We start from the raw sequence: 14,178 nt of genomic DNA, 5'->3' as shown, positions 1-14,178 counted from the left end.
GCTAACCCACGCCACCTGGATCCGTGATCGTGGACCTGGGCAGCCTGCTGCAGGCATTAACCCACGCTGCCTGCCCTGGTCCATGATCCCTGATAGGGGCTTTGAGTCAGCTGCCACTGGCGATGGCTGACTTGAAGCCCTTATCCCGGACCTGGTCAGGCGGCTGCGGGCGCTAACCCACACCGCCTGCCCTGGTCCGAGATCGGTGATGGACCTGGGCAGGCAGCTGCCCTGGTCCGTGATCCCTGATCGTGGACCTGGGCAGGCCGCTGCAGGCCTTAACCCACACCACCTGCCCTGGTCCGCGATTGGTGATGGCGGACCGGGGCAGCCGGCTGCGGGCTTCAACCCACGCCGCCTGCCCCGGTCTGCGATCGGTCATGGCGGACTGGGGCAGCCGGCTGCGGGCTTCAACCCACGCCGCCTGCCCCGGTCTGCGATTGGTGATGGCAGACCTGGTCAGCCTGGCTGCCAGCGCTAACCACCTGCCCCAGTCCACCATCATGGCTTGGATCTCACTGGCATGGGTGCTCCCCTCTCCCCCCGCCATCTTTGCTGGTTTATCGTATATTTGCTTCTGATGGGCTGGTGGGCGTGGCTTGTGGGCGTGGCTTGTGGGCGTGGCTTATGGGTGTAGCGGAGGTGCGGTCAATTTGCATATTACTGTTTTATTAGATAAGATAGTTTTTTGGCCTGGCCGGTGTGCTCAGTGGTTGAGCGTCGATCTATGAACCAGGAGATCACGGTTCGATTTCTGGTTAGGCGTGCAGGAGGCAGCCAATCAATGATTCTCATCCTTGATGTTTCTATCTCTCTCTTCCTCTCCCTTCCTCTCTGAAATCAATAAATAAAAAAAAGTATTGAAAAAAGAATAGCTTAAAAAAACAGAATTGTTTAATAAATTGTGGAAGATTAATCAATAAAGTGCATTATTATGGAAAAAGTAAAATAACACAAATAAACCATGCTTAATGTATACACAACTGTTTATTCCTGTATTATTACTTATTACTATATTATTTTCCATAAAAACAACTGTAAACCTACTTTCACCCCACCCTGTACATGCTTTATATATATACACACCAAATTGCCAAGTCTTTTATTGCACATGATAATAAAAGTTGTGCAGTGGTGAGCAGAGATTCCTTTGCTATGGAGTACAGAGGCACCTACATTACATGATGGCTAATCAGGTGCTTTGTCTTAATTGTATCTAACAGATGAAGCTCATCTAAATGCTTTAAACCGACCAGCTGTTGCTTCTTCCTTCTCTGATAACACACATCCAGAAAAGACAGAAGAAATTTACAAGAGTTGTTGAGCTCTTGGCAGACCTCTGTGATCAGATGATGTCCTAGGCTTGCAGCCACCCTATGGATGAACTTTCTTTGGGCCGGACATCCAACCCTGCGCCAGGCGGCTGTGCGTCTCTCACCCGCACTGGGCTGAGGAAGCCTGTGGATGTGGCGGGCGTTGTGCGGTGTCTCTAGAAGAGAGAATGCCATGGGAAGCAGCTTGTTTGGTTTGTCCAGCACACAGAATGAGCTCATCTAGCGAAGATTAAGGTACAAAGTTCTAAACAGACTACCCCTTTCACCAGAAAGCAATTCAAATCTCAACAGAATGTTTCTTGCATTTTAGAGCTCTCACTCACTTGGAAAACATTTCTTATAAAAGTTTTTCTGGCCTTAAAATTTTATAGTACCTGAAAGCTAGGGTTCACTGATGTAACATTTGTTTTTGTTCCTCGGACCATTCTGGAGAGTTTAATCCACAGCTGCAACTGGTACCTTGCCTTAGTCAAAATTTTACTTTGTCTTTAGGATGAAATTGCTCACATATGTGACTAAGTAAGCTTGAGTCCCAACAGTAATTTATTAAAAATTTAATAGAACTTAGTTTTTGTAGAAAAAAACAATTTAGGAAAATCATTTGGCATTGCTTTTGCTCAGCAAATTATTGCGTTAATGATTTTGCGTTAGCTAGAAAAAAAACGACTTCAAAACAAAGAAGAAAAAGAATTCATTTTTCTTATATTTATGTTTTAATTTTCTTTTTTATACGTACTGAATATTTTGTAGGTTAGTAAAAGCATCTCAGCTATTCATGGAAAAAATAGGTGGCTCAATTAAACAAACCATTATTTGTTTCTGAAAGTCTATACATTCCAACTATTGTAATTAAGAATAAAGGAAAAAAGTCACAGCTTGACCAGTGGGGCTCAGTGGTTGAGCATCAACCCATAATCCAGGTGGTCATAGTTCGATTCCCCGTCAGGGCACATGCCTGGATTTGGGGGCTTGATCCCCAGTGTGGGGCATGCAGGAGGCAGCCTACCAATGATTCTCATCATTGATGTTTCTATCTCTCTCTCCCTTTCCCCTTCTTCTCTGAAATCAATAAAAAATATATTTAAAAAAAGAAAGAAAAAGTCACATAGCTATTAAAAATGTTCTGGGTAAAATGAAAATTTTAGGATTTTAGAATCTCAAACTTCTAGATAACTGGTCATTAGAATCAGCTGTACTTATCACTTGGCAAAATATTTTAACCTCAACTGGCTTTACCCAATTATAAATATTTTACAGTTTTGTAGATGACTTAAAATCTGCAGTGTGGATTGTTGCTAAAAGTTGTAGTCACTTTAAAACTTTCTTGGAGATGTGACTTTCAGCTTTTACCTTGCTGATCTATCTAGTTTCATCTCTTGCCACTCCCTTTTGTGAATTTAATGCTCCATCTCTACGAACTGACCTATATTTCTGAATTCACCATGCTCTCTCACACTCCCATGCCCTCAGCATGCTCTTCTCTGCCAAGGATGCCGCCCCCCCGTGTGTATTCTGCATACCTGGCAATGTCCTATTAATGCTTCAAATCTTAACCCAAATACCATTTTCTGTGTGCAGCTGTTAGTGTTATTTCCTTTATAGCAAGTATACTCATCCAACATTCAATGCAGGTTTATTGAGCATATGCTGTATACCTAGCAGTATTTTAGACACGGGGATAGAGAATTACATAAAAATACCAAAAGTTTCTTCTCTTGTGGAAATGGATTATCCTGTGATTGTTCATTTGCCTTCTGTCTCCCCAGTGGTCCGTATTAAACTTGAGAGCAGAGGTCTTATCTTTGTGTCCTCGGCACCATGCATAGTGCCTGGCTAATAGCAGGAACTGAACAGCAATTTATGACTAAGAAACAACCTTATACTCGCTTTCAAAGGACAAATTGAACCAAGGAGAAATGTCATAGGTGTCAAAGGACAGACTCCTTTTCAAAATGGTTGTTTCAAGTTTTCCTTTGAACATGAAGGTAATGAAATAATCCATTGAGCTTACACCCTAAAGCAATCTCTACATGATGTTTCTTTCTTTCTTTGCATTTATATTATTTACCTCTGCTCCTGAGTAATTCAGGTATCATGATGCTATTTCTCGGAAGAAGTGTAACTTCTAAGCAGAGGCGGTACCAGGAACATTGTGAGGGAACAGAGATCCCATCTTGCTTGACTTCAAACTCTCTTTTATTCCAGACAAACCCTCTTTTAGAAACTCAGCATACCCTCTGCTCCATAGTTAAACTTGCTTTCAGGGAAGGCTCTGCCATTATGATACTAGGTGATTATTTACATCTGAGTGAGAATATGTGAATATATGAAACTATATTACCTTTCCCACTGAATTTGTATTGATTCTAGTGGACAAATGGAATGCTGTGATTCTAAGAGAATTTTAAGTAATGAGATATATTTTTGATAATAAGTATTCTCCCTACCTCCCTGAAACCATAAAAGATATATGCTTATGGCATATTCTTCTATTTGTTTTTAGTGGTCACCCTTGGCAAATTCAAATATGAGTTGGTGGCTGGTGGTACTTAAAAATAAGGAACTGAAAAAGCATGCTCCATCCTGAAACATACAAACACACATGTAGATTGGAGGTTTGGCCTGGCCTGTGTGGCTCAGTTGAGCATTGTTCCATGCTCCAGGAGGTTGCTGGTCCGATTCCTGGTCAGGGCACATGCCTCGGTTGCCAGCTTGATCCCCAGTAGAGGGTATGCAGGAAGCAGTAGATCAATGTTTCTCTCTCATAGATGTTTCTGTCTCCCCCTCCCTTTTCCTTCCTCTTTCTGAAATCAATAAAAACAAACAAAACAAGACTGAAAGTTTGGATGGAGTCAGTGTGTAGCCACTTGAAGAGAGATAGGCTGGGCAGTGGTGGTGAAAATGGCTTCTATAATGCTCTCTTTCTAGGAAGACATACACAGGTTTGATTCTCTGAAAGGATTCTAAATATCTTTAGAGCAGAAAGTGTCTCTCCTTGAACAAAACTACTGTGGGTTTATTGTTTTGAAGTTTTAGACTGTTATGGTTCTATTCAGGGCAGAATTACTTAAAGGAAATGACCATAAAATCCTTTCAGTTTTTTTCCTTACTAATGTAGTTTTAGTTTATTCAATTCACTGCACTGCAGCTTATGACCAAAACCATTATGGAGCTCCTACCACATTAAATAGTCGCTACTAAAATCCTACCTGTGGAGCTCCTGAGATAACTTTAGTTTCTTTCTGTGTTAGAAATATTATTTTATTCTCTGGGTTCTCTATGTCTTACTAGAAACAAGTACACTGCTATCAAATATTGAAAAGTACACAAAAATGTGTCTTGATTCACCTGGTGCTACTGTCTACTACTCATTACATGGAAAGGATTATTTCAGTATCCTTTTACCTTAAAAAGAATTGAAAATCAACATGTAATTCCATCATTTATTCAACTAACATATATTGAGCACCCACCATGTATGTGCTAGACTCTCTTCTGGATATTCAATAGTAAACAAAATAGTCACTTTCCTACTCTCTTGGAGCTTATAAGCAGGAGGCAGTTGTATGTAAGAAAAACAAAAACAAACAAAACCTCAAAGAAATAAACACATCTTATAATAAACTAGAGGCCCAGTGCACGAAATTCGTGCACGGGGGCAGGGGGGGTGTCCCTCAGCCCAGCTTGCACCTTCTCCAATCTGGGACCCCTCAAGGGATGTCCGACTGCCCATTTAGGCCCGATCCCACTGGCAGTCGGACATCCCTCTCACAATCCAGGACTGCTAGCTCCCAACTGCTCACCTGCCTGCCTTCCTGATTTCCCCTAACCGCTTCTGCCTGCCAGCCTGATCACCCTCTAACCACTCCCCTGCCAGCATGATTGATGTCTAACTGCTCCCCTGCCAGCCTGTTTGCCCCCAACTTCCCTCCTCTGCTGGCCTGGTCACCCCTAACTGCCCTCCTCTGCAGGCCTGGTCCCCCTCAACTGCTCTCCCTTGCAGGCCTGGTCCCTCTCAACTGCCTTCCCTTGCAGGCCTGGTCTCTCCCTACTGCCCTCCCCTGCTGGCCATCTTGTGATGGCCATCTTGTGTCCACATGGGGGCAGGATCTTTGACCACATAGGGGCAGCTATCTTGATCTTATGTGTTGGAGTGATGGTCAGTCTACATATTACTCTTTTATTACATAGGATAGAGGCCTGGTGCATGGGTGGGTACCAGCTGGTTTGCCCTGAAGGGTGTCCTGGATCAGGGTGGGGTTCCCTTGGGGTGTGGAGAGGCCTGGGCGAGGGGCCTGTGGTGGTTTGCAGGCCAGCCACGCTCCTGACAACCCAAGCAGAGGCCTTGGTATCTGGAATTTATTTACATTCTACAATTGAAACTTTGTAGCCTGGAGTGGAGCCAAGCCTCCTGCTCGCTCCCATGGCTGGCAGCCATTTCTCTTGGGATTGATGTATCTTCTATAATTGAAACTTTGTATCCTTGAGTGGAGGCCTGGGCCCGCCAGAGTGTGTGGAAAACTTGGCTTCCTCTGTTACTGGGGAAACCCAAGCCTCCCTTCTGGTAGCCATCTTGGTTGAGGTTAATTTGCATACTCGCCCTGATTGGCTGGTGGGCATGGCTTGGCTGGTGGGCGTGGCTTATGTAGCGGAGTGATGGTTAATTTGCATATTACTTCTTTATTAGAGAGGATGCTATGAAGAATATGCAAAAGCGAAAAGATTATAGTTGATTCCAATTTATATTGGAATCATGTAAATACAATCAATGAAACCTTTACTTAAAACCCCCAAGTGACTTCCTGTCACATTTAAAATTGTGGACATTCAACCCATGAACCAGGAGGTCATGGTTTGATTCCAAGTCAGGGCACATGCCCGGGGTTCCAAGCTCGATTCCCAATGGAGGGCATGCAGGAGACAACCCATCAATGATTCTCTCTCATCATTGATGTTTCTATCTCTCTCTATCACTCTCTCTTTCTCTCTCTCTCTCTCTCTCCCATCCTCTCTGAAATCAATACAAATGTATTTTTAAAAAAGAAATAAAATAAAATCATGGACATGGACAATAGTGTGGTGATTGGGGTGGGGGAGTCATAGAAGGGATAAATGGTGATGGGAAAATTAAATTAAAATTTTTAAAAAAGGAGAAGAAGAAAAGAGAACCTATAGCTAAGTCTACTTTACCCAGCAAGGCTATCATTTAAAATTGGAGGAGTAATAAAGAGTTTCCCAGACAAGGAAAAGTTAAAGGAGTTTGTTACCACCAAACCAGTATTTCAAGAAATGTTAAAGAACCTGCTTTAAAAATGAATTAAAAAAATCAAATTCAAAGTGTATGCTGACACGTTCAAAATACTACATGGTTTTGTAGCCACCTGTCCAAACTCCATTTGCAACCATTTTCTCCCTCACTCACATACTTCATTCACATGGTCTTCTTGCTATTGCTCAGTACTCCAAGCCTGCTTCTGCTTCAGGGCTCAGGTTCTGTGATTTTCTTGGCTGTTCCCCTGATTTTTCATGACTGGCTTCATGATAGTCAGACCTCAGCACAATAGAACCTCTTCAGAAAGCCTTTCTCTGGTTATCCAATTTAAATAGCCCTTTACTTTCACCTACCTTTTCACCATTACATTACCTGTTTGATCTTCATTGATCTTAGAGCTATTTGACATTCCTGAGTATGGTGTGTGTGTAGGGTGTGTCCTTTGTTTACTTGCTTATTTTTGGTCTCTCTCACTGTAAGGGAGGCTTCATGAGACCAAATGTGAGACCACAACAGTGACCCCAGAACCTAGATTAGTGTTTGGCATGTGATAGTTTTTATTTCTTTGTCTAGAACCATCTCTGAGTCAATATGCTAATTGTAGCCAAACCCAATCCAGGGCTTTCTGTCCAGCTTGAATCAATAACCAGGTAGGAGATTCAGCTGTGCTTGATAGCTATAGAGAAATCTTAGCCAATCACATATACACATTTCAAGAAAATAAAATTGAGTGTAGAGTCACAGAACAGTTAAGTCCACTTAGGGGAATTTTTTTTCTAAAACAGCAGAGATATACCTTGGTTGAGACATATGCTCAAATTGCGTTTTTCAAAAAGAACACATATTTTTACTCAAAAACACCTGCAAATGGCCCTTTTTAAAGTTCTAGCGTGTTGTCCCCAGAATAGAGGAAGGAGTTGCATCATAGCTTCATCTAAAAATACAGGAAGATAGTTTATAAAAAATTCCTGGTGCTCAGCCCTCAGTTAAAACAAAGCATTTCCTCTGAAAAATTACTTCTTCCTTTATGGAATAGTTGATATTAAAAGAAACAACAACAACAAATGTTGCATTTTAATTGTAAAGGCATTAGTGTTAGTGGTGGTTTCCTTAATATTACATAAGAGTAGCTAAACTACACTGCTAACGTTTTACTGGAGTCTCAGCAAACCTGCCATGGGCCTGGAACTTATGGAAATCAAAACAAAGAAACTAATTTTGGAAGAGTAATCCAGTTCCCTCTGATATCCTTACCATTTTATTTGGTCCACACATTGCATTTTTAGAAGATTGAGGAAGAGATATTGGGTTAGCATCTACAAAAAGTGAAAACGGCAGTATCCAAATCAAATCAGAATAGAAAACGAAGGAGAAAAAAGTCCCTTATAAATAAAAATCTTTTTATTTTATTTTCATTTTTTCTTTATTGATTAAGGTATTACATATGTGTCCTTATCCCCCCATTGCCCCCCCCCCCCATCCCTCCACTCATGCCCTCACCCCCTTGTTGTCTGTTTCCATTGGTTAGGCTTATATGCATGCATACAAGTCCTTTGGTTGATCTCTATAAATCAAAATTTTAATAGTTAACTTGCTACATACCTATGACTAACTGGTAGAAGGGACTTTGGGGTCCCTTCTACCAGTTAGTAGGGAAGGTTGAAACTTTTTGAGTCCTCCCTCTTTTAAAAGAGGGAACTAGAAATGTCTATTTGAGGTCATGTGGAGGAAGAGCTCCCACAGGTCCCAGTGCTTAGTTTTCTGTGCTACAGAGAAATCTCTGCCCATCTGGGACAATGCCAGTGGAGGGTCTCAGTGCAGTGGCTCCTGCAAAGAGTACCCTTACTCATTACACAATGTGGCTGCTTGCTTTGTCCTGATCAGTTGTCATTTGGGGGCTGGGTGGACAAGGCTCTGTGACCTCTGTGATGAAGCACCTTTGTATGTGGTCACCTTTGTGGTGACTGGGGAGCTGGAGAGGAGACTGAGGCAGAGTGCTGAAGCATGACAAGATGCTGAAAAGGTTCTCCATGTGACAAATGTGTTTTCAAAGGATTGGGAATTTCAGCAATTGGGCTTATTCTCATTAAATTTTTGTTTATCAAAGACCTTGGTTGTATAATAAAAAGGAATAATTTTTCTCACCGCAAGATAGTATGGCATCTGCATTCTAGCTGCGAATGTACTTGAAATAGGTATTTTATTCTTCTTCCTAAATAAGACTTTTCTAGTAACAACTGAGAGTGTATTCAGGGGAAATAAGTTGTAATGGGGATCTTTCTCCTATTTCTCCAGGTAGCATCCATCTCCAATCTATGAACTGACAAGTTTGATCATCTAAAGAGAGGTTAATTGCTAACGATTCTGGTTCATCAAGTTCCATAGGGATGTTGACATTGCCTCTTTCTTCTTCTTCACCATATAGAAGACAAACATGTCATCGACAGACTACTTTTGATTGCTGACAGGCAAAGCAGATCTGATATGGGAAATCCTTCTCAAGCTTCAATATCTAAAAATTACAAATATAACAGCAATACTCCTCAGCCCAACCCTTAATTGTATACTTGAGCTCCAAAGAAAGTGGAAGCATCAGGTAAATTGATGCAGAGGGAATTCAAACTCAGGTCAGTGAATTGGATGAGACGTGAAGGCCTGACAGGGGCTCTGTGTCTGCAGAGGCTGGAGCTGGACTCCACAATCGACTCAGGGCACCAAGACAAAGAATTCACACAAAGTTGATGCTAGATTTGTGAAACCCACAAATTGCTCTGTAGGATTCTCCCACATCCCAGAGAGCATTGGACTCCCTTGGAAATGAGCTTCTTCCCATGAATAGTTAAAAATGACAAACAGGCAGAAACAAGTGAAATGAAAGAGTCAGAGAATGCATTAAATAGGAGAATTTGGGTGCATAATGTAGATATATAAAAAAGAACAGGTAACTTTGAAAATAAACCAAAAAAAGAATGTTTTGTGAATAGTAAAACTTGCAGAAACTGAAGTTTTAAAAATGCAACTAAAAGAGTGAACAATGTACTCTTTGAATAAAAAAATAGTGAATTGAAAGATTGGTGAAAAAAAGACAGAATAAAATTGAATATAGATTAAGAGATGAAAAATATTTAAAAAGATGCTTAGATCAACAGAGTATAAATTTAAAAATCTACTTATGGTGATAAAATTCCAGGAAAAAAAGAAGGAATATTAAACAAGATAATGGCTCAGAACTTCCTAGAATTGAAGACAGTTCTCAGGTTGAAGGAGTACACCAAGATCTCTCAGGAAAGAGAAAAATAAATCACACCTAGAAAAACCACAGCAAAATTGCAGAATATCAAATAAGAAGAGAGCTACTTAGTTCACCAGAGAGAAATGCCAGATAAGTTACAAAGGAAGGATAATTAGAAGTTATAAAGGCAACAGATTTCTTAGAAGGTATAATCAATGCCACAAAACAGTGAAATAATAGTTTCAATGTTATTATGTAAAACCATTGTCAATCTAGAATTCTATACAGCCAAACTATAACCTGAGAAAGCAAAATTAAAATATTTTAAACTATTAAAAATCGAAGGGTCATGTTTCCTAGGGATAAATTGGATTATTTCAGGTGTCAATCTGTCATTGATACTGACATTCCTGATTTGGAAGTTTAAGTGTTGGGAGGTAGATCCTAAATAACAAAAGTGGACAGATATGGATCTGATCAACTGATGCTAACTATCTATTATTCCCTTTTTGATGTGCCTTCCAGAATGAAGAGGTTGAAGGAGCATAAGATGATTTCCCAGGCTCCTTACAGTTAGATTCCAGCAATCATTTAGGCTCAATCAATCAGATGCACTCACATGAGATCTGGATTTGCTGTTTTTTGCTGCTTCTGTTGGCAAGCCAAGGGATGGAGATTTCTTCCACTTCCTGAAGTGTTAGCAGAGACCCCAGGGACCATGACCTACTTTTTTGTCCATATTGAGAAGCAGTGTGGAGAGCATCTGTTTTGGGGATGCAGATTGGAGTCATTTGGATGCTGAGATAATAGTAGTAGCAGGATTACAGGGATTTCGTTTGTGGTGTCTTCTTGTGTGTGGTCTTTTCCTCACTGTGGTGACAGATTATACTCGTAGCTATGAAAAGATAGTTCTGAAGCAAGTGACTCCTTTTTTCTTTGTTAATCCTCACCCAAGGATATTTTTTCCATTTTTTTTTTTCAGAGAGTGTGGAAAGGTGTGTGTGGGAGGGAGGGGGAGAGAAACATCAATGTGAGAGAGACACATCAATTGGTTGCTTCCTGCACACGCCCAACAGGGGGCAAGGAGCAAGCCCAAATGAAAGGTCAATGTGGATAGCCATCTCAGAGGAAAGGGGATGGGGGAGGGGATATCCAAGCAGAGCACCGAGCCAAGGGGACATTGGGTCAATGATGGCAGCACCCAGGAGTTGGAGTGTTATCCTTATATGCAGCCACTGGCTGGAAGCTCTTCTCGTCAGTGGGTCTGGGGGCTGAGCTGGTGGGTGTGGAATGTGAATGAAATGCAGATGTGCGGTCAGATGTCTTTGGGACAGTTTCAATTCCTTATATGGTCCGACTGCTGGTGTCCAGCAAGTTTTTCCTGGTCTTTGTCCTCCTTTGGCAGGAAGCCTACAGATGGCTGTTAAGGATTATATTGCCATATAGTCCTAACACCAAAACTTTTCCCAAAGTTTCAAATATATAAATCCCTAATCCTTCCAACACATCTTCTTAGCAGTCCATAAGGAAATTACCTTTCATAATTCTATGTTAGAAGAATTCTGTTAGTGGGCCAGTTCTGTTACTGGTGAGATGACAAGACCTCAGATCTTGTCTTCTTGAAGGAAATATTTAAATCAAGAGACAAAGGGTAGCAAAGTAAGAATTTATTGACAGCAGCAAAAATACACTGAGGACAGTGAAACAAGGAAGGGCATAGAAGTGACAGGAGAGCCTAGGCGGGCTGCTTTGGCTCACTGAGAAGTCAGAGGAAAGGGGGCCTTGGAGACAAGTTCAGCGGGTTAGCTGGGAGGAGCTGCGGCTGCCCATTGCTCCCCTGGTTGCAAGTTTCATGGCATCCCTTAGAGCAGTGGTTCTCAACCTTTCTAATGCTGCGACCCTTTAATACAGTTCCTCATGTTGTGGTGACCCCCAACCATAAAATTATTTCCGTTGCTACTTCATAACTGTAATTTTGCTACTGTTATGAATCGTAATGTAAATATCTGTGTTTTCCGATGGTCTTAGGCGACCCTGCTAGCAGTTCTCAACCTGTGGCTCACGAGCCGCAGTTTGCAGACCACTGAGCTCGGGGAAGATAGGTTACCCTGGGGCCAAGGTTCTTGTTTCGCCAGTTCTGCCCCTTGCTGGGCATCCGGGGCTTTCTGCGCTGATGAGTCTCTGTACCTGGCCCATTGTCCTTGCTCTGCTCATGTCTGTCTATCTGCCTATAACGGTTCCAGGAGAACTTGTACTTTTCTCAGGAAATTCTCAGGAGTTATATTTGAGGCACTTGCTGCAGAATTGTACTACTACTATCTCTTTGTAAGGTAATGAAATGAGTAAGTGAAAAGTGATTTGGCCTGGTACATACGTATTAGGCAGCACCAAGACACTGCTTGGCCCAGATTACCACTTCACTCCTGAGACACACTGTGGCTTCTGTTGTAGGTACAGGGTGTAGTTATATCCTGTAACAACAGATACCAGGCCTTTTATAGAGGAAATAGACAACACTGGTGCTTTCTATCTAACACAGAGAAATGTGCAGGAGCAGCATTGATCTCTGGGTCAATGTGGTTGAACATTTATGTTTGGGACTTTTATTTCATTTTGTGCCAAGAATGCAGTTACACTGTGCAAGAAAAGTATTATTTGTGATACCTGGTGTGATCTGTATATTTTAATTAATTTTACAGCCATTGTCTCTTTTTCTATCTGGGCAAGGTTGCAGAGTTTGCTGTGCACACAGATTCTTCTAAAAGCTGAACATTATTTTAGATCTTAAGAATTTTAACATGGAAGTAAATTAGGTATCTTTAATATATTTGTGAAACCTAACTTAATTCACCTCCAAATTGGGTACAGCGTTTTGACATCATTCTCCTCTGGGAGTAAATTTAAACTTTTTTTTTTTTCATTTGTTTTACACTAAGCCTAAAAAACCTGGAAGGATGGAAGTAGTGAGTTTGTATAATGGCTATGTAAGTCTTAATTATAATGTGCTTTATCATTAATAGTTATGTAATAGCAATAAAATATGGGTTTATAATAGAATATAAAAAATCTCAACAAGACATTCATGTTTACTATTACTATTACTCACAGTAAGTACTGCATGAAAATCAATAAGAACGCTTCTTCCTCTGAAAACCACATCACCATCAACACTGCCACAGCCAAAATAACAAGAATACAACCCTTTTCTCTTGCTGCTTCTGACCTGTTGTAATTAACCTACTTAGTAATAACAGGAAAGGAGCAAAGAGAAGGCCAAATATTGTAGGTGTGTTATTTGTGCAGCTTTGCCAGGAAGTTGCAGTTTAATACTCCCCAGGGAGCCACTGGTCCATTCCCCACAGATCGCTTGGGGAAGGTTCCGGACAGGGTGGAGAATAGACGCATGCCCAGTAAAGGCTGGGTGACACAGGGAAGGTACTTGCCTATCAATCACACCTGGGAACAGGTCATTGGCCAGAGTAGGTGTGGCCACTGCAAGCCTGGGAAGATTTAAGGTATTTAATCTCCTAAACATAGAAGTTTACTCTCTTGGCTCCTGTCTTCCTTGATTCTCTTGGGACTCTTGTTGCAGGGGGCATGCTCTCTTGGCTCCCCTGCATTTGCCACACGGCCCACAGCCATGCGGACCCCACACACAATGGACTAGTGGACGGCAACTAGCCTGGTGCTAACTTCTAACAGGGAACGGAAACTCTGGACACGGGCTTTGCTTTTAGCTCTACTGAATCCCCAGCTGCACTTCTTCTAGGACTGGATTAAGGGAAAGGGGACCTTGGCAACCCAGGGATGTGATTCCAAGCAAATAAAAGTCACTCATCCTCTCGTGTGAGTCTCAGAAAATTACTTTTTCTCAAGATGTCGTAAGGATTCCACGCCTAGAACCCAGTGGGGACGGGGATAGCCCACTTCCATCGATAACACTTCCACTATAGCAGGGGAAACTGAAAGTAGAATATACTTTATACTACCTTTCTTAAGTTGTTGTTTCCTGAAAATTACCAGGCTGCTTGTTTTTGTAAGTTGTGTTTCATAAACCTTCAGAATCTGTGGGACAGGAGCTGACTTTCTTTTCTGAAAGGATTATTTCACAGGAAGTCCTCAGTCTAGAGTATATCTCTTTAAATTCTGGTCTAGATTAAAAACAAAACTCTTATGCTTCCCTTAAAAACAGGCCACAAACACCATACCAAAGGGAAGACCTGAAAATGTTTCAACTTTATGAAATTTATGATATTCAAACTTTTTAAATTAAAATCTTTAATTTCCATAAGATCTGTCAAAGCTATGTAAAGTATAAATTTACAGTGACTGCAGTACGA

The 14,178-nt window shown here is 41.4% G+C and overlaps 1 protein-coding gene and 1 pseudogene across 1 annotated transcript in view; both read right to left on the bottom strand.

Moving 5' to 3' along the window:
• LOC129149239 (40S ribosomal protein SA-like) overlaps window positions 1-14,178 on the bottom strand; it is a 37,432-nt pseudogene that overhangs the window by 15,282 nt on the left and 7,972 nt on the right.
• Window positions 1,088-14,178, bottom strand: part of TMEM144 (transmembrane protein 144) — a 65,177-nt gene continuing 52,086 nt past the window's right edge. Inside the window, 1 exon segment of the mRNA XM_054717660.1 lies at window positions 1,088-1,489. The gene's annotated coding sequence lies outside the window, so the exon portion shown is untranslated.

The sequence above is a fragment of the Eptesicus fuscus genome, chromosome 6 (genome assembly GCF_027574615.1).
Source record: "Eptesicus fuscus isolate TK198812 chromosome 6, DD_ASM_mEF_20220401, whole genome shotgun sequence".
NCBI classification, from domain to species: Eukaryota; Metazoa; Chordata; class Mammalia; order Chiroptera; family Vespertilionidae; genus Eptesicus; species Eptesicus fuscus.
Note: the sequence above shows the minus strand (reverse complement) of the source record. Positions and strands in the feature narration are given on the sequence as shown.